The sequence below is a fragment of the Bos indicus genome, chromosome 18 (assembly GCF_029378745.1).
Source record: "Bos indicus isolate NIAB-ARS_2022 breed Sahiwal x Tharparkar chromosome 18, NIAB-ARS_B.indTharparkar_mat_pri_1.0, whole genome shotgun sequence".
NCBI lineage: Eukaryota > Metazoa > Chordata > Mammalia > Artiodactyla > Bovidae > Bos > Bos indicus.
This window is the reverse complement of record NC_091777.1, coordinates 2548972-2568947: the sequence shown is the minus strand read 5'-3', so window position 1 is coordinate 2568947 and position 19976 is coordinate 2548972. Positions and strand designations below refer to the sequence as shown.

Genomic DNA, 19976 nt, shown 5'->3' with positions numbered 1-19976 from the left:
CAAAGCTCATTTGCATCTGGGTGTTGGATTGCAGATAGCAAAGGTTTCTTGAAGTAGTAATGGCCATACCAGTATTCGAGTAATGAAATGGGTCGTTAAGTTCGAAAGGTGGGGTAACCTGGAACCCAGGGTTTCTTCTCGGGACTCCTCAAATCCATTTTCAGCAACTGTCGTTTAGGAGATAGTGGGCCTGGGTGCAGAGTGGAGGGGGAGAGGGTGAAGAGTAGAAGAAAGGAGAGAGGGGTTGTAGAGGCATTTTGAGCCCCATCTGTACTGTTCCTCTGTCTAGGGGGCTCTGGGCAGCCATCAGCCCTGAACGAGTGTCCTGGAGGGGCCACCCTGTTTTGTGTAAGTGGGGGACTGAGCTGTGGGTTTAGGCTCCTCGTCACTAGTATCCCCACAAGGGAGAAGTGGCTCCCCCAGCCCGGCTGCCCTCAGCCCCCCAGGGGACTCCGCAGCAATGAATGGGTTATGCTGCCCGGCTGACACCTTAGCAGTCTTTGAATGAATTAGGACTTCCCAGGTGGCTCAGTGGTAAAGAACCTGCCTGCCAATGCAGGAGATGTGGGAAACGGGTTCAATCCCTGGGTTGGGAAGATCCTCTGGAGCAAGGAATGGCAACACACTCTGGTATTCTTGCCTGGAGAATCCCATGGATGGAGGAACCTGGCGGGCTGCGATCCAGAGGGTCGCAGAGAGTCGGATGCAGCTGAGCACGTGCAGCGCCCACGTTTTGTGTGTGATTTTTCAGGTAAAAGCTCCTTGGCCAACTTCAATCTTCAGAGCCATTTAGCTTCTGTTCTCAAAAGGAGCTAAGAACAAAAGGGTCTTGGCCAGAAAGGGAAGCTTAGACCATCCAGCTCTCTCACCTGGATGAAAAAGTGAGGCACAGAGGTGGGGAGGCGACTTCTCAAAACAGCTGATTAGCAGCCAAATGAGCACCCCTGCTGTGGGCTCTTTCTCTGACCAGGCACACAGGCTTTGGGGCCTGTGTGACCAAGTAAGACAGCCCTCATCCAGCTCTGGGCAGAAGCCACTGGCCTGACCCCAAAAGTCTGCCCAACCCGACAGACCTCCAGTGGGCGCGTCTGACCTTGGTCCTGGTTCCTGTCTCCATTGCCCAAAAGGACCTGTAGCACAGCAGTGTCTTCTCAAATTACTTGTTAAATACAGAGAGAAAACAGTAATTTACAGTGGAAAAATGCAGCTAAACCATGTGATCCACCTTAACGGCAAGGAGAATGGAACAGATGGACATTTCGTGCCTCCTGATAAAATGTACTGAGAACACAACATCCTTTCTGCGGTCTTCTTGTCAAAAGTGCAGAGCCTGAATCCGTCGTGAGGAAACACTGGACAAACCCGTACCAAGCCATGTTCTACAAAATTACTGCCCTTCACTCAGTCACGAAAGATAGAGACTAAGGAACTGCTCCAAATTAAAGGAGACTAAGGGGAGACTTAATAACTAAGCGCAGTGTGTAATCCTGCACCAGGAAAAAAAAATGTTATCCAACACACACTCTGAGAGAAACTTTGGAGAATTGGGTCTCTAGGGTTTTAAGGCTGTTTCTCTACTACTGAGACCAGGGGCCCAACAGCAGTTCTTACTTTGTAATAGTTTGAAGCAACCAATAAAGACACCTTGAACATGAAAAAAAATTTTTTTCTGACCTTTGTATTGTGTTACACTAAGATTGATGACTGACTTCATAAACGATGGAAATCAGAAGACAGTGAAAAGAAAAACTTCAAACGTAGAATTTTTTTAACCTAATGAAAATAACCTTTAAAATAAAGATGTTGTCAGATAAACAAAAGCTGAGATAATTTATCACTATGAGACTTGCACGAAAGGAATCCTACGTGAAAGAATAAGAAGTGTTCTAAAAGGTAAATATGTACTTGAATATAAGTAAGGATTTAAATAAATCATATATTAATTTTTTTTGTTTTATTTTATTTTTATTTTAGTGCCTTTTGTTCTTTTTTATTTTTTTTAATTTAATTTTATTTTATTTTTAAACTTTACATAATTGTATTAGTTTTGCCAAATATCAAAATGAATCCGCCACAGGTATACATGTGTTCCCCATCCTGAACCCTCCTCCCTCCTCCCTCCCCATACCATCCCTCTGGGTCGTCCCAGTGCACTAGCCCCAAGCATCCAGTATCGTGCATCGAACCTGGACTGGCATCTCGTTTCTTACATGATATTTTACATGTTTCAATGTCATTCTCCCAAATCTTCCCACCCTCTCCCTCTCCCACAGAGTCCATAAGACTGTTCTATACATCAGTGTCTCTTTTGCTGTCTCATACACCAGGTTATTGTTACCATCTTTCTAAATTCCATACATATGCGTTAGTATACTGTATTTATGTTTTTCCTTCTGGCTTACTTCACTCTGTATAATAAGCTCCAGTTTCATCCACCTCATTAGAACTGATTCAAATGTATTCTTTTTAATGGCTGAGTAATACTCCATTGTGTATATGTACCACAGCTTTCTTATCCATTCATCTGCTGATGGACATCTAGGTTGCTTCCATGTCCTGGCTATTATAAACAGTGCTGCGATTAACATTGGGGTACACATGTCTCTTTCCCTTCTGGTTTCCTCAGTGTGTATGCCCAGCAATGGGATTGCTGGATCATAAGGCAGTTCTATTTCCAGTTTTTGAATTTTAAGTTAAAAATAAGTTTAAAAATTTCAAATTTAAAAATATATGAATGTTGTTTGTACAAACCAATGGAAATGACTTTTAAATATATGCCCTATTTTATAGATGAAGAAACTGGGTCTCAGAGCAGAATAACTTTCTCGCCCAGGATCATGCAGCCAGCCAGAGGTGGAGTTGGAGTTGGGATTAGAACCCGGGTCTGCCTTTCCCTGCACTGTCTGGTTTCTGGGTAAGCGCTGTGGGTGGTCAGGCTGCCTAATGGGTGGGAGGAGCTTCCTGAAATGGCCTTCCCCGGGAGAAGCTGGCCCTCGCTCAAGCCTCCTAGACTCCTGAAGGCTTGGTGTTTCCTCTGGGAATCTGAGTGGGGCCTCCTAACGCTCCCACTGTTGCTCAGCAGCCAGGTCCCCACTTCTTGGGCAGCAGCTGTCCCGGACTGAGCAGAGCAGGCCCCTTCAGAGGCTCAGAGCCCACTCCCAGTTCCACTAACTCATGGTCTCACTTGGGAAACAGTCCCATGGGGTGGGAGGGCTTTGGCACCCCCATCAGTTCAGTTCAGTCGCTCAATCATGTCCGACTCTGCGACCCCATGAACCGCAGCACGCCAGGCTTCCCTGTCCATCACCAACTCCCGGGGTCCACCCAAACCCATGTCCATTGAGTCAGTGATGCCATCCAACGATCTCATCCTCTGTCGTCCCCTTCTCCTCCTACCCTCAATCTTTCCCAGCATCAGGGTCTTTTCAAATGAGTCAGCTCTTCGCATCAGGTGGCTGAAGTATTGGAGTTTCAGCTACAGCATCAGTCCTAATGAATATTCAGGACTGATTTCCTTTAGGATGGATTGGTTGGATCTCCTTGCAGTCCAAGGGACTCTCAAGAGTCTTCTCCAACACCACAGTTCAAAAGCATCAATTCTTCGGAGCTCAGCTTTCTTTATAGTCCAACTCTCACATCCATACATGACTACTGGAAAAACCATAGCCTTGACTAGACGGATCTTTGCTGACAAATTGATGTTTCTGGTTTTCCATATGCTGTCTAGGTTGGTCATAACTTTTTTCCAAGGAGCAAGGGTCTTTTAATTTCATGGCTGCAGTCACCATCTGCAGTGATTTTGGAGCCCAGAAAAATAAACTCAGCCACTGTTTCCACTGTTTCCCCATCTATTTGCCATGAAGTGATGGGACCAGATGCCATGATCTTAGTTTTCTGAATGTTGAGCTTTAAGCCAATTTTTTCACTCTCCTCTTTCACCTTCATCAAGAGGCTTTTGAGTTCCTCTTCACTTTCTGCCATAAAGGTGGTGTCATCTGCATATCTGAGGTTACTAATATTTCTCCCGGCAATCTTGATTCCAGCTTGTGCTTCTTCCAGTCCAGCGTTTCTCATGATGTACTGTGCATATAAGTTAAATAAGCAGGTTGACAATATGCAGCCTTGACGTACTCCTTTTCCTATTTGGAACCAGTCTGTTGTTCCATGTCCAGTTCTAACTGTTGCTTCCTGACCTGCATACAGATTTCTCAACAGGCAGGTCAGGTGGTCTGGGATTCCCATCTCTTTCAGAATTTTCCAGTTTATTGTGATCCACACAGTCAAAGGCTTTGGCATAGTCAATAAAGCAGAAATAGATGTTTTTCTGGAACTCTCTTGCTTTTTCAATGATCCATCAGATGTTGGCAATTTGATTTCTGGTTCCTCTGCCTTTTCTAAAACCAGCTTGAACATCTGGAAGTTCACGGTTCACATATTGCTGAAGCCTGGCTTGGAGAATTTTAAGCATTATTTTACTAGCGTGTGAGATGAGTGCAATTGTGCGGTAGTTAGAGCATTCTTTGGCACTGCTTTTCTTTGGGATTGAAATGAAAACTGACCTTTTCCAGTCCTGTGGCCACTGCTGAGTTTTCCAAATTTGCTGGCATATTGAGTGCAGCACTTTCACAGCATCATCTTTCAGGATTTGAAATAGCTCAACTCGAATTCCATCACCTCCACTAGCTTTGTTCCTAGTGATGCTTCCTAAGGCCCATTTGACTTCACATTCCAGGATGTCTGGCTCTAGGTGAGTGATCCCACCATAGTGATTATCTGGGTTATGAAGATCTTTTTTGTACAGTTCTTCTGTGTATTCTTGCCACCTCTTCTTAATATCTTCTGCTTCTGTTAGGTCCCTACCATTTCTGTCCTTTATTGAGCCCATCTTTGCATGAAATGTTCCCTTGGTATCTGATTTTCTTGAAGAGATCTCTAGTCTTTCCCATTCACATAATTCCTATCAACTGCTGCCAAAACTGCTTCAAGGCAAGTCCTCAGATCCCCAGTTCTTGCGATGCCCTAATTACTACGCAGACCTTCCAAACTCGGGAAGTCCTCAGATCCCCAGTTCTAGATGCCTCTCACTAATTACTATGCAGACCTTCTACACTCGGGAAGTCCTCGATCCTCAGTCCTCGATGCCCTGATTACTGTGCAGACCTTCCACACTCGACCAGTGACTGCTGTCAGGGCTGCTTACTGACTGTGGCTATGCGACAGGTCCCTCCTTCTGACCCCTCGGAAATTCAGCCTGAATGTTCCAGGGAGCAGATAACCTCTAGAAAAGTCCACGGCTGTGGGGCAGGGGAGGGCCAGTGTTATGGGACCTGGCCCCACTGGTGTGCACTTGAGGAACATGGGTGGGGAGGGGCACTGGTACATGTCGAGTCAGCCCGGCACACGCAGTCCCAGCCTCCCGATCGCCTTTCTCCCTAAAGATCTTCCTGAGCACCGGCCCTCTGCAGGGAGTTAGAGGACAAACAACAAATGAACGAATCAAGATTACTGCCTTTGAGCACTTCCGAAATACTCCTCCAGGGAAGGTGGACTGAGGGGCAGAGCACTAGATGCAGGGCAAACAAAATCAGGGAGCCAAAGGTTATCCTGTAAGAGAGTCTTGCAGCTCTCTCAGAGAGCCGTGCTTTGTAGGCTCTGCAGGCACATCTCAGGCACCTGCCCCACAGAAAACCACTCCTGGTGCCCGCAGAACACAATCCACCTGCTTCTCGGGCGCAGAAACTGGACGCTAGTGTTTTTTAAAAGAGCTTCATTGAGATTTAACTCACATATCCTTTAGTTCACTCTTTTAAGGTATGAAGTTGCGCTTCCCAGGTGGATTATTGGGTAAAGAATCCACCTATCAGTACAGTAGATCGCAGGTTCGATCCCTAGGTCAGGAAGATCCCCTGGAGGATGGCATGGCAACCCACTCCAATATTCTTGCCTGGAAAATTCCATAGACAGAGGAACCTGGCAGGTTACAGTCCATGGGGTCACAAAGAATTAGACATGACTGGAGCAACTGAGCATGCATGCAAGGTGTAAAAGTCAGTGGTGGTTAGCACATTCACAGAGTTGGGTAATCATCACCACAACCGATTTTGAGAACGTTTTCATCACCCCCAAAATAAACCCCATATCCAGCAGCAGTCACCCCTCTTTCTCCCCAGTGTCCCATCCCAGTCTCTTGCAGCCATAAATCTACTTTCTGTCTTTATAGATCTGCCTGTTCTGGTCATTTGCCACAAATGGAATCATATAATTTGCAGCCTTTATGTCTGGCTTCTTTCACTTAGCTTAATGTCTTCAAAGTTCATCCATGTTGCAGCTTGAACCCACACTTCGTCCCTTTTTTATTGTTGGATAGTATTCCATTGTATGGATATCCTGTATTTCATCTGCTGATGGGCATCTGGGTTGTTTCCAACCTATTGACTATTCTTCATAATGCTGCTAGGAACATTAACATGCAAGTTTTTGGCATCTATTTTTCAAAACATACTTACAGCAGCTCAGTTACCAAACAGGAGCCACTGCCCCAGTCGTGTTCTTGTCAGGGAAAGTACTAAATCCCAAAAGCACTAAAGGAATCTGCATCCAGAAGCCTGATGCGAGGGGCCCCTCTGGGTGCTGCTCCTAAGCAGCAGAGAGAGACCTGGGAAGAGGACTGCTCATGACTCACAGTGGAGAGTTTTCTGTAGCTCTCACTCTGCTGTGGAGAAAAAGGAAAACTGTAATAGCAGTTTGTAGGTGGATCCCAGTGTCGGTTTGAACTTCAAAGAGCCTCCATCAATACCGTCTCCTGGTTGTACAATCAAGATGTTGAAATGGCTGGGCCTCTCTTATCAGTTACTGCCTAGAGAGTATTCAGCTCTCCTTTCCTTTATTCAGTGTGTTTCACTCAGCGCTAGTTGCATCTTCGAGGAAAGAACACACGAGTCTCCTAACAGACGAACAGATCGCTAAGTAGAAATGGGCTGGTGGGCAGACATCCTGGGGTTCAGAGGATGAAGAGCCCACTGGAGGACCTGCTGGGCACTGGTGAGCAGGCGGAGGGAGGGATGGGAGAGCCTTCTGGGGGGCGTCAGGTCTTCCTCAAAAGGCAGGGTGTGGTCACTCAGCTCTTCCTGAGAAGAGACACAAGAAACAGCTAAGGAAAGAGTCCCCTCTACCTCTGACAGGAGCTCCTCAGGGTGGGGCTTCCCAGGGGAGGCAAAACCGGTTTTGCTCAGTTAAATACCATCAACAGAACTGTGTGAGTGTCCCAACGTGTTCACAGAAGTGGCTGTGAAATGGTTCCATTACACTTTGAGGGGAAGGGAAGAGTTCCAAAAAGTGACTGATGGTAAGTGTGAACACCCAGCGCCATGCAGGGAAAAGGCTGGAAAGCACAGAAGCCAAGTTAGCCAAGATCAGCGGAGGCCGGGGTAGAGCTGCCCACGGGTCACCCATACCCGTGCAGCTCACTGAGCACAGACAAGCTCACTGGATTCCCAGGGCACCCCCTGAGCGAGCGAGTCTCCACCACAGCCACGGAGTTCATGCAGAAGTCCTAAGGAGCTCAAAGCAGCCCCAGGGCCCCCAGGGACTCCCCCCAGCGCCCAGCACAGGCATCAGGCTAACAGGCCTGGCACAGGTTCCTGCTCTTTGACTGTGCGTCACCAGCCTCCATGGTCATTCAGTTTGGCTCATCACCCCCACTTCCCACAGCCTGGAGCCCCTGGTGCCAGGCGGTGTGGTTCACTTTGCAAAAACAATATTAAAAGTTATCTGTGGCGCAAAATTTTTTGCAAATTTTGGGCCAAGTAGTCTATACACATTGCTTGAGGCTGCAAAAGCAAACAAAAAAGTGTCATTGCCCACTTTACAAGCAAGTAATTGAAGGCTGGATGATTAATTTTATGTGTCAAACTGGCTAGAAGATGGTAACCAGCTGTTTGATCAAGTACCAGTCTAGATATTGTTGTAAAGGTATTTTCTGGATGTGAATAACTGTTTTATCACTAGACTTTGAGTAAAGCAGATTACCCTCCGTACCTGAGTGGGCCTCATCCATTCAGTTAAAGCTCTTAAAAGAAAACAGAGTTCCTGTGGAGGAAGAAGGAATTGGGTCTCCACACTGCCTGGGAGCTGGAGACCCCCACCATCAGCTGGTCCCTGGGTCTCCAGCCGGCCCGCCTGTCCTGCGCATTCCAGACCTGCCAGCACCACTGTCCTGTGAGTGACTTCAACATTAATCTCTCCCTCTATGTACATACACATCCTGTTGGTTCTTTCTCTTTATATATAGTCTTTGTTGGTAACTCCCACAGAGGCCCAGGAGAGGTAACACCTCACAAGGTCATACGCCAAGGAGTGCTGGCATCCAGACCCAGGCCAGGTCAGCCCGAAGTTGTGCTTTTAACCAACCGGCACAACCACCCTCTCAGCTCTGACTCTGAGGAGCTCAAGTCAGATGATGCCTGGGATCCACCTGTCTGAGGGTCCCTGACTCAACAGAGCCTCTCTTGGTAAGAACAGCAGAGGTGGTCCCACCCCTTTGGGAGGCAGCACCCCAAGAAGCCACTCCTCAGTCGCTCTTGTGTTCCAAGGACCATGCTGCGTTATCACCTCTCCAGGGAGATTTCTTTAGTCTGACGGGTTTCTATCTAATCTCCACGTAGTGCCCTCCAAAGAGGGGCTGTCTAAACCCAGGAAACCCCATTTCCTAGGCCACAGCGCCACCTACTGCTGGTTTATATGAACAGAGCTTCTTTAAGAACCAGCTCAAGCCCTACATCATCCACAAAGCTTTACACAACTGCCATTTCTAGATACAAGGGAAGTTCCTGGAACTTCCAGGAACTGACCTGATGTGTTTTTCAGCCTTGTTGATTCCAGTTCATTCTGACGAAACGGGTTTAGATTCCCCAGGTGGTCCTAATGTACCACCACTGTCTCTACCACATTTCCTGGCACTGACTTGAATATTTACCACTTCATGTAAATATTACATGTGAGGCCTGGTTTCATTATCTGCAACATGAGAATATGCTTTTATAGGCCTCACTTTCCTCACAGGTGCAGGAATTCAGCTATCCCCAACCTTCTGGGCACCAGGGGCCAGTTCCATGGAAGACAGTTTTTCCACCAACTGGGGTAGGAGGGATGGTTTCTGGATGATTAAAGCGCATCACATTGATTGTGCACTTGTATTTCTGTTATTACATCAGCTCCACCTCAGATCATCAGGCTTTGGATCCCAGAGGTTAGGGATCCCTGCAACTCACACAGTTGTGATGAAGTTTCAACCGGCACAATGCCTGGCACAGGAACCACTTGTAATATGACTCCGTCTTACAGGGACTCTGTGAAACGGCAGGTGTTCTACTGCGAAACTGCAGCATGATTTATGGGTGGAGGTTGGTGTGCCGAAGGCATTGGCTGCTTCTCTCCCTCCCCACGGGTGTGAACTGGAATGCATGCAGAGCTCTGGTTTCCACGCAGACATGGGCTCACAGTTACGTGGTGGACACGCACAGTACCAGGTTCTTACCGAGGAGTCACTGAAGGCTGGATGTCAAGTCTAGTGACAGCGACAGTAGTCTCAGGGGGAGGAGCAGGGCTTCTCCCCCAGCCATGTGCCCACTGCATGGAGAGTGACTCTGTAGACGTTTGTGTGTCTTATCTCGGTTCCCAGATTCTCTTCTCTGCTTTGAAAACAGGACAGTAATTTTATAAGCAACGTCTACTCCATTACCCAGCATGACCCCTGGCCACAGGAAGCCATCCATTAAATAAAACTGGCTTGTGTGGTGAGATGGACTTGAATCCAAAGAATGGGAACTGGTGAGTGTGGCCCTCAACGCAGCCCAGCCTGTGCCGTTAGATCGCTGTCTATTCAGACATTTTTCCTGGACTTTGTGCCAAACACAATTCTAAGTGCCGAGAACATAGTCATGCATGAAATTTAGGTACCGTGTGCAAGGGTAGATTTTGCAACTAGACTGGAAAGACATTCAACACTGATCTACCATAGCGACACGTTCTATAAAGGAAAGAAAACAGGACGAAGTGACAGGAAGCGAGGTGAAGGAGTCGGTGGTGAGCTCCTCAGAAGATGGAGTGAATGATTCCTCTTCTGGTCCAGACTAGCAGGGAAGGTGCAAAAAGAAAAGATCCAGCCCCGAGCTGAGATCTAATCCTGCTTCCGAGGTCGGACCGGTCCAGCAGACCGGATTCCCGATTTGCTCTGCTAGCGATTCCCCAAGAAGACTCGGGAGACTTCCAAAAAACAAAGCGTCTGTCCGTCCAAGAGCCTACGCCCTGGACTAGAGTGTCTTTGGGTGGCGGACCACGGGGGATCACACTTGGGCACTCGCCCCGACGGAAGCGAGAACACACACACACACACACACACACACACACACACACACACACACTCACTCACTCACTCACTCACTCACTCACTCACTCACTCACTCACTCACTCACTCACTCACTCTCTCTCCAGCGGGGCTGCCGCCGTCTCGGCAGCATCTGCAGAAATCAACGGCCCGAGGCCAGAGTCCTAAAAGGCAGGCCCGGAAAAGGCAGGCCTCCACTTCGCCTCCATCTTGGAGGATGCGGAGGCGGGTGCCCTCAGTCCAGGGGCGGAGCCTCGCGAGACCCAAACAAGCCCACGTGTCAGGGGCGGAGCTCTACCCAAGGCGTCGCGGCGCGCGTGCGCGAGTGAGCATACGCGCCGGCGTACCCTTGCCCGGGACCGTAAAACGCGGAAGGTCGCGTCTCCAGCGTCCCCGGAACCTCACGCCCTCCGCCCCGCCCCCTTCCCGCCCCCACCCCCCTTTCCGGCCCCCAGGACCCCTGGGTCCTGCCGTGCCTGCCGCCCCGCCTCAGTCGGGGCGCCGCTGCGTGCGGAGCCTTCGGCCGCCCGTGAGGTAAAGGGAGGCTCTGGTGAGGACGCCGCTCCGGCCTGCCGACCGCGCGGGCCTCGGCGGCCCGGGACCCCGCGCCCCCAGCTTTCTCCCGCGGTCTGGCTCCGGTAGCTCCGGCCGGCCCTCGTCTTCCGTCAGCTCTGGCCAGCCCTGGGGAGCCGCGTCCCCGCGCTCCCCCAGCCTCTCTGCTGCTGTGACGCCTCGCAGAGCCGTGCCGAGGCCGGGGCACCGGCCCTGCGGGCACCCAGCGCGGCTGGGTGACCTCTGTCCCGGCGCCCCTCGGCCGTGCACCGCCCCCGCCGCGCGTCAGGCTCGTCCACCCGGGTCGCCTCTGCAGGTGGAGTCGTTTTCCCGCGTGGAGACGTGCTTGTTCTTGACCAGCTGGTCAGCTGCTGCAGAGTCGGCAGCGAGGTTACCTGGGAACGTCCAGGCGGGGCAGGGAGGTCTCTTCTAACGTGAGGTTTGAGTGAGGCATCTTCAAGTCCGTTTTCCCTGTGCGTTTGTGAGCGTGGTGTGGGGGTGCGGGGCGAGGAGAGAGCCGGGCTCAAGGGGCGCTTTTCTAGGGCTAGGGGTTTGGATCAGGTTCTCAAACTTCGTATCACCGGGTGCACTTGTTGAAAGATGCAGCACCCTAGACCAGCAGGAACAGAATCTCCAGAGAGGGAGCCTCTGAATGTGTGTCTGCGTGTTTTAAAATAGTTGTCGGAGGTGGGCTTTATGCTGAGGGAGGTGTGGGAAATGGTGTGCTGATCCATTTAGAACACCGTTAATAGACGCTTCTCACTCAGGGTCCTTTGTGACCAGCAGCCAATTTGTGCAGGATGCTGTGACCATGCAGAGGAACAACTCACAGGAGCTGGAGCTGTCGTCTTATCTGTGAAAGCACATCTGAGCATAACCAGAGACAGTTTTGAGGTTGTTTAGCAGAAATTACACGCATGATTGGTTTTCAACCAGATGTGTTTTACTTCATCTTTGACATTTTCCATTTCTTCTCTACTGATTTTATCTCCTTTGCCCTCAGGCTTTATTTACTTTTGCTGCCAACCTACTGGAATAGACTCTGTTGCCTTCCTTACTTTGATTCTTTGCATCCACTGTAAATCCTCCTTTTATTTGTTCTCACCACTTCACTGACTCTTGAAGGTCATGATGAGCACAAGATCAAAAATCCTTTTCTTAGTTCTTATCACTCTGGTCTTTTAGTATTATTTCTTTTTGCAACTGAAATGTTATTATGTTTCTAATGCCACCTTTGCTAACCCTTGTCGTTCTGGCCTCCTTTACAGCTACCCTTTTTTAACTCATCTTAATTTAAAGGTAGCATGGAATAATGATTCAATGGCAGACTCTGGTGCTAAACTCACAGGCTTTGAATTCAGGCTCTGCTGCTCATCAGTATCGTAGGAGCTTGGATCAGTCATTTCAGTTGTCTGTGCTGCCATTTCCTCAGGCGTACAACAGAAATTGTAGCATCTCTTTCATGGATGTGTGAGGATTAAATTAGCAGTATATATAAAGCGGTGTCTGGCACATAATAATTACCTATAAGAATATTACCGTTGTGGAAAAAAGTTGTTTCATGTTATTTGGCTATCCCCTCACATCTGGGGCCCTAGGCTTGAGATCTGAGTCATCACTTAATTTTCCCCCCATCTTCTTTGTTCTTTGTCCTCATTCATTTTATCTCATTCAAGTAGTATTTCCAAGGTGCCTACGGTGAATGCTGAGAAAAATGCTGATTGAGTTACACCTGGTCCCTGCTCTCAGAGACTTCCATTATCACGGAACTAAAGGCTCCCACTTTCCTAGTGCTTCTGAGGTGCTATTTGCCCTGTTTTTCCTGCCCTGTCTGCTTTGGTCTTGCAGCAGCCATGTGAAGTAGAACTCCTAGCCCATGTTACAGATGAGCAACCTGAAGCAAAGAAATTGAATAACTTGCTCAATGTCATACAGTTGATGAGAGGTGGAGGAGATTCTCAAACCCAGATCTATCTCCTTCTAAAATCCTTATTCTCAGATGGGTTCCTGTTTTGCTTCCCTGATCAGCAAACAGACCGTTAAAGAGTGTGGCTGGCTCTGAGCTCGGGAATGTGTAGGGTGTTTAGGGCTACATAGAGGAGTCACCTAACCGACTGTTGCGGGGAGGGTGGGGACAAATAAGATATCACCCAGGCTCAGAGCTGAGGAGATTATCTTTATTTGGCGGGGAGGGGTGGCAGGAACTGCCGGTTAGAAGGTAGAGTTTGCACAGATCCTGGAGGTGGAAGAGAAAGTTCATGCTGGCATGTGTGCAGAATTACAGCAGTTTAGGTTTGATGAGAGTGTGAGAGATGAGAGAAGAGAAATGAGACCAGAGATAAGTGAGCAGACATGGAAGGGTCTTGCACTTGCTCTTAAGGAATGTGACTTTGAGGGCACCAGATAGTCATTGCAGGGTGCAAGCAGGGGCATGAAATAGGGTCTTCATTTTAGAGGTTTGCTCAGGCCCCTGCGTGAAGCCTGGGGGGCGTCCGGAGAACCGTGGGGAACCTTCCGCAGTGAACTGAGAGAGAGGTTGGTGGTCTGTGCTCAGGACAGGGCAGTGCAGAGAGAGAGAAGTGGGTCCGTTGGAGGTAAGTGTAGGCTGTAGGCTTCTCGGTTAAGCCTGGATGATTGCCTGGAGAGAGGAGGTGAGAGAAGGGGAGGCATGCGGGATGACACCCGGGACTCTCCTGAGTGGGGCCCCCTGGGGGACAGAGGAAGTGGAGCAGAGTTGGAGATTGAGGAAGATGGCTTTACCTTTGAGATGTGCTCAGTCTGACCAGTGGGAGTCCAAGTGGAGGTGGCCCTTCTTCGGCTGGACCTGCAGGTCTGAGCTCAGGGATGGGTTAGGCCGTCAGTCATGGTAGGAAAGGGTGTCAGTGTAGACAGGGGTGGATGGGGAGAGCAGCTGGCCTCAGGGAGCCCTGAGGGACATCCGCACAGAGGGAAGGGCAGAGGAGAGGCTGGCGGGATGTGATAAGGGAGGAGGCTGCCCAGCAAACAAGGGAAGTGTGTGAGCAGGAGGGAGCCTTCAGTTGGCCGGTGGGGTGGCGTCCAGGCCGTGCCCTGGGAAGCAGTAGCCTTTGTGTTCCTGGTGAGAGTGGTGCAGTGGTCTAGTGGGGAAGAAGCCCGACCAGTTTGGTTTAGGAGAGAGTGGGGGGGGGGGGGGGTGGGCGGGCAGTGAGAAACAAAAATATGAGCAGTGCCTATGTACTTTACTTATTGTGTATATGTTAAGAAATTTTGTTTAAAAAGTTCCTTGACCAACCATGCCATCACCAAGGTCATAAAAGAAAGACTTAAGACAGGTGATGGCAAACAAGTGGACATCAGGGCAGCTCGTTGCTGCAAAAATAATGCTGGGAAAATATCATTAACACTGATATTGTGAACTTTGAGTGGAGGGAAATCTTAATTTTCTTCTGTTTTTGAGTTTTTGCAGTGACCATTGTTTTATAATTTAGAATTTTAGAAATGAAACATAGCTAATTGAAGAGTCTTAAGGAGCTTTGCTTTTTCCGCTTAAATCTCCTTGGCAGGGTGAGGGGTACTCGAGCACATTTAAATGCTGATGAGAAGGAGGGAAATGTGAAGTTACGTGAAAGAGGAGAACAGTTAATGGAGCTCAATTCAAAAGAAAGAGGCAGGAAATGGGAGCCAGGCCTCTGTGAGGGATTACCTTTGACCCTGTGAAAAAAGGCGGAGATGGTTGCAGATGCAAAGAGGTTTCAGGGAGGGGTCTCAGGGAACTAGGTGAGATAGAGGATGTGAGGTCAGAGGTTCGGAGAGGAGCAAGATCCCCACACATGTACTGCTGCACTCAGTGCCCCCACCCCTGCAGCAGGCCAACACCAACCCACGCCTCCGCTGGAGACTCCTGGACACTCACAGGCAAGTCTGGATCTGTCTCTTGTGAGGGTCACTGCTCCTTTCTCCTGGGTCCTGGTGCACACAATGCAAAGAAATACAGGAAAACAGTAGAATAGGAAAGAGTAGAGGTCTCTTCAAGAAAATTAGAGATACCAAGGGAATACTCAGAGAAGGTGATGGCACCCCACTCCAGTACTCTTGCCTGGAAAATCCCATGGACAGAGGAGCCTGGTGGGCTGCAGTCCATGGGGTCGCGAAGAGTCGGACACGACTGAGCGACTTCACTTTGACTTTTCACTTTCACGCATTGGAGAAGGAAATGGCAACCCACTCCAGTGTTCTTGCCTGGAGAATCCCAGGGACGGGGGAGCCTGGTGGGCTGCCGTCTATGGGGTCGCACAGAGTTGGACACGACCAAAGCGACTTAGCAGCAGCAGCAGCAAGGGAACACTTCATGCAAAGATGGGCTCGATAAAGGACAGAAATGGTGTGGACCTAACAGAAGCAGAAGATATTAAGAAGAGGTGGCAAGAATACACAGAAGAACTGTACAAAAAAGATCTTCACGACCCAGATAACCACGATGATGTGATAATTCACCTAGAGCCAGACACCCTGGAATGTGAAGTCAAGTGGGACTTAGGAAAGATCACTACGAACAAAGCTAGTGGAGGTGATGGAATTCCAGTTGAGCTATTTCAAATCCTGAAAGATGATGCTGTGAAAGTGCTGCACTCAATATGCCAGCAAATTTGAAAAACGCAGCAGTGGCCACAGGACTAGAAAATGTCAGTTTTCATTCCAATCCCAAAGAAGTTCAGTCGCTCAGTCATGTCCGACCCTTTGTGACCCCATGGACTGCAGCACGCCAGGCCTCCCTGTCCATCACCAAGTCCCAGAGTTTATTCAAACTCATGTCCATTGAGGTCGTGTTGCCATCTAACCATCTCATCCTCTGTCCTCCCCTTCTCTTGCCTTCAATCCCAAAGAAAGGCAATGCCAAACAATGCTCAAACTACCGCACAATTGCACTCATTTCACACGCTAGCAAAGTAATGCTCAAAATTCTCCAAGCTAGTCTTCAACAGTACATGAACCGTGAACTTCCAGATGTTCAAGCTGCTTTTAGAAAAGGCAGAGAGAGGAACCAGAGATCAAATTGCCAACATCTGTTGGATCATTGAAAAGGTAGAGAGAGGAACCAGAGATCAAATTGCCAACATCCGCTGGATCATTGAAAAAGAGAGTTCCAGAAAAACATCTGTTTTATTGATTATGCCAAAGCCTTTGATTGTGTGGATCACAATAAACTGGAAAATTCTGAAGGAGATGGGAATACCAGACCACCTGACCTACCTCTTGAGAAATCTGTATGCAGGTCAGGAAGCAACAGTTAGAACTGGACATGGAACAACAAACTGGTTCCAAATAGGAAAAGGAGTACATCAAGGCTGTATATTGTTTATTTAACTTATTTAACTTATATGCAGAGTACATCATGAGAAACGCTGGGCTGGAAGAAGCACAAGCTGGAATCAAGATTGCCAGGAGAAATATCAATAACCTCAGATATGAGGATGATACCACCCTTATGGCAGAAAGTAAAGAAGAACTAAAGAGCCTGTTGATGAAAGTGAAAGAGGAGAATGAAAAAAATGGCTTAAAGCTCAACATTCAGAAAACTAAGATCATGGCATCTGGTGCCATCACTTCATGGCAAATAGATGGGGAAACAATGGAAACAGTGACAGACTTTATTTTTTTGGCTCCAAAATCACTGCAGATGGTGATTGCAGCCATGAAATTAAAAGATGCTTACTCCTTGGAAAGAAAGTTATGACCAACCTAGACAGCATATTATAAAGCAGAGACATTACTTGGCCAACAGAGGTCCGTCTAGTCAAGGCTATGGTTTTTCCAGTAGTCATGTATGGATGTGAGAGTTGGACTATAAAGAAAGCTGAGCGCTGAAGAATTGATGCTTTTGAACTGTGGTGTTGGAGAAGACTCTTGAGAGTCCCTTGGACTGCAAGGAGATCTAACCAGTCCATCCTAAAGGAGACCAGTCCTGGGTGTTCTTTGGAAGGACTGATGTTGAAGCTAAAGCTCCAATACTTTGACCACCTGATGCGAAGAGCTGACTCATTTGAAAAGACCCTGATGTTGGGAAAGATTGAAGGTGGGAGAAGGGGACGACAGAGGATGAGATGGTTGGATGGCGTCACTGACTCAATGGACATGGGTTTGGGTAAACTCTGGGAGTTAGGGATGAACAGGGAAGCCTGGTGTGCTGCGATTCACGGGTCGCAAAGAGTCAGACACGACTGAGCGACTGAACTGAACTTCACCTGTGCTATCACCTTCATTCAGGTGCAGCCAGAAGTATTAGTTATCTCGCAAATTCCACCTCGTCTGCCAGCAGGAGATTGAGAGCTAGACTGTTGTCAAGAACTACATTAGCCAAAGAAACAAGAGGACTTATCCAATCTGTGCCATCATATAAGCAAACTGATGAGATTTCTCAGTGTTGCTTCATGATAGGTAAAACCTCCCCGTGAAACTGCGGATCTGATGGCCAGCCCTGCCCCCACTGAGATCATTCCTAGTGCTCTCTGGGTACAGTGTGAGCCAGAGTGGTCCTGTTACAGATGAAAATCCCACTCACCTTGTAGTCCGTACACTATGTGTTCCTTTAAAGTGAACTTTATCAGTGCATTTATAGTCTGTAGCCTGGCTGGAAAAGCACAGAGCCTGGCCAGAGTTCCGTAGCATATAATGGTTTGGGTGTCTGCAGAGGAAAGGATGCAGATCTGCATGTCCATCCCACAGTTGTTAAGTAGACACATCCTTGAAGGACATAACTGTTGTTATAACTTAAAACAATAAGGGAACAGCAGACCGTTACGTTGATAATGAAGTGGGTAAAGCTCGACAACATTTTGAACAAGATATTCATGTAAGATCCTGCTGAGTGTAGTAACAAGAATGGCTATTAACAATCTAACCCACTGCATCATTTAACTTGTCTGTCGATGCTGTCTTTTTTTTCAATATATAATTTACTTATTGTTAATTGAAGAATAATCGGCTTTACAATATTGTGTTGGTTTCTGCCAAACATCAGCATGATTCAGCCATAGGTATACCTGTGTCCCCTCCATCATTTATTTATGTGAGTGTGTTGCACTCTCAGCTGCAGCATAGGGGATCTTCAGATCTTCACTGTCATGTGGGATCTTAGTTCCCCAGTCAGGGATCAAACCACGCCTCCTGCATTGCAAGGTGAATTTTTTTTTTTTTTGCAAGGTGGATTCTTAACCACTGGGCCAGCAGGGAAGTCCCGATGCTGCCTGTCTTGAATAGGTATCTCAGCTCTTCCACCGGCTTTACAGGTGGTTGTTCTTCTGTTGTGACCTGTGGGGTTTCTGGAGGTAAGAGCTTTAGTCTGGACAAATGTACCCAGCTAAGATATCCCTTGCTTTTTGACAGCAGTGGGCGTGGTTCAGATTACTTTATAGGTGCCTTTCCATATTGGCATTAGTTGGTCTTCAGAGAACCTGTCTTTTCAGGGTTTGTTTTGGTTTTTTTTTGTAATTTTTATTTGTTTACTTTTGGCTGCACTGGGTCTTCATTGCATTGGGCAGGCTTTCTCTAGTTGTAGCTGGCAGAGGCTCTCTTGGTTTCGGTGCGTGAGCTTCTCACTGCTGTGGCTTCTCTTGTTGAGGAGTACAGGCTCTAGGCACACGGGCTCAGTACGCATGGCTTGTGGGCTTAGAGCTTGGGCTCAGTAGCTGTGGCACAGGGGCTTAGTTGCTCTGCAGCGTGTGAAATCTTCCCGGACCAGGGATCTCCAACCTGTGACCCCTGCAATGGCAGGCAGATTCTTTTTTTTTTTTTTTTCCCATTTTTTATTTTATTAGTTTTGGCAGGCAGATTCTTAACCACTAGACCGCTAGGGAAGCCCTGGTCACTTTATTTTTTAAGTGATTAAAATTTTTTTAATTTTCTTTTTATTGGAGTATAGTTAAATTACAATGCTATGTTGGTTTCAAGTGTACAGAAAGTGGATCTGGTATATAAATCTCCATTCCTTTTCACATTCTTTTCCCAAATAGGTTGTACAGAATATCGAGTAGAGTTTCCTGTGCTATATGCTTGGTCCTCATTAGCTTTATGTAATAGTGTGTGTTTGTTAATCCCAATCTCCTAATTTATCCCTCCACCCCACATTCCCCCTTTAGTAACCATAAATTTGATTTCTAGATCTGTGAGTCTGTGTTTTGTAAAAAGTTCACTTGTGTGGTTTTCATTTTCTTTTTTATTAGTTGTGTTTATTTTGGCCGTGCTGGGTCTTCACTGCTGTGCAGACTTTGCTCTGGTTGCGGTGAGCAGGGGCTGCTCTCTAGGTGAGGTGCTCAGGATGCTCGCTTCAGTGGCCTCTCTTGTTACGGAGCTCGTGTTCTAGGGCGCTTGGGTTCAGTACTTGCAGTGTGTGGGCTCAGGAGTGGCGACTCCTGGGCTCTCACACACAAGCCCAGTAGTTGTGGTGCCCGGGCTTAGTTGCTCTGAGGCATCAGGGTTCTTCCTGGATCTGGGATTGAACCCTTGTCTCCTGTATTAGTGGGGAGAATCTTTACCACTGAGCCTCCAGGGAAGTCCTGTGTCATTTTTAAAATTAAATTCCACATGTAAGTGATATCACATGGTATTTGTCTTTCTCTGTGGGACTGACTCCACTTGGTGTGAAAATCTCGAGGTCCGTCCATGCTGTGCAGATGGCGTTGTTATGTTCCATTTAACGGCTGAGCAGTATTCCACTGTATCGTACTGTTGTACACGCAGCTTGTATATGTAGCGTATGTACTGCACCGTCTTCATCCTTTCCTCTGTCAGTGGACATTTAGCTCACTTCCATGTCTTGGCTGTGGTAGATAGTGCTCCAGGGACCATTGGAGGGCGTGTATCTTAGTGAATTATAGTTTTCTCTGGGTATATGTCCAGTAGTGGGATTGCTGGATCATACGGTAATTCTATATTTAGCTTTTTTTAGGTACCTCCATATTGTGCTCCACAGTGGTTGTGCCAATTTGCATTCCCACCAACAGTGTAAGAGGGTTCCCTTTTTCTCCACACCCTCTCCAGCATTTGGTGTTTGTAGGTTTTTTG

The 19976-nt window shown here is 47.9% G+C and overlaps 1 protein-coding gene across 4 annotated transcripts in view; it reads left to right on the top strand.

The window, feature by feature from the left end:
• The first annotated feature begins 10789 nt into the window (after positions 1-10789).
• Positions 10790-19976, top strand: part of PDPR (pyruvate dehydrogenase phosphatase regulatory subunit) — a 44639-nt gene continuing 35452 nt past the window's right edge. The window contains exon 1 of one of the 4 annotated variants that reach the window (XM_019979233.2): positions 10790-10919. The gene's annotated coding sequence lies outside the window, so the exon portion shown is untranslated. The other 3 variants (XM_019979235.2, XM_070770310.1, XM_019979234.2) reach the window with 3 other exon arrangements.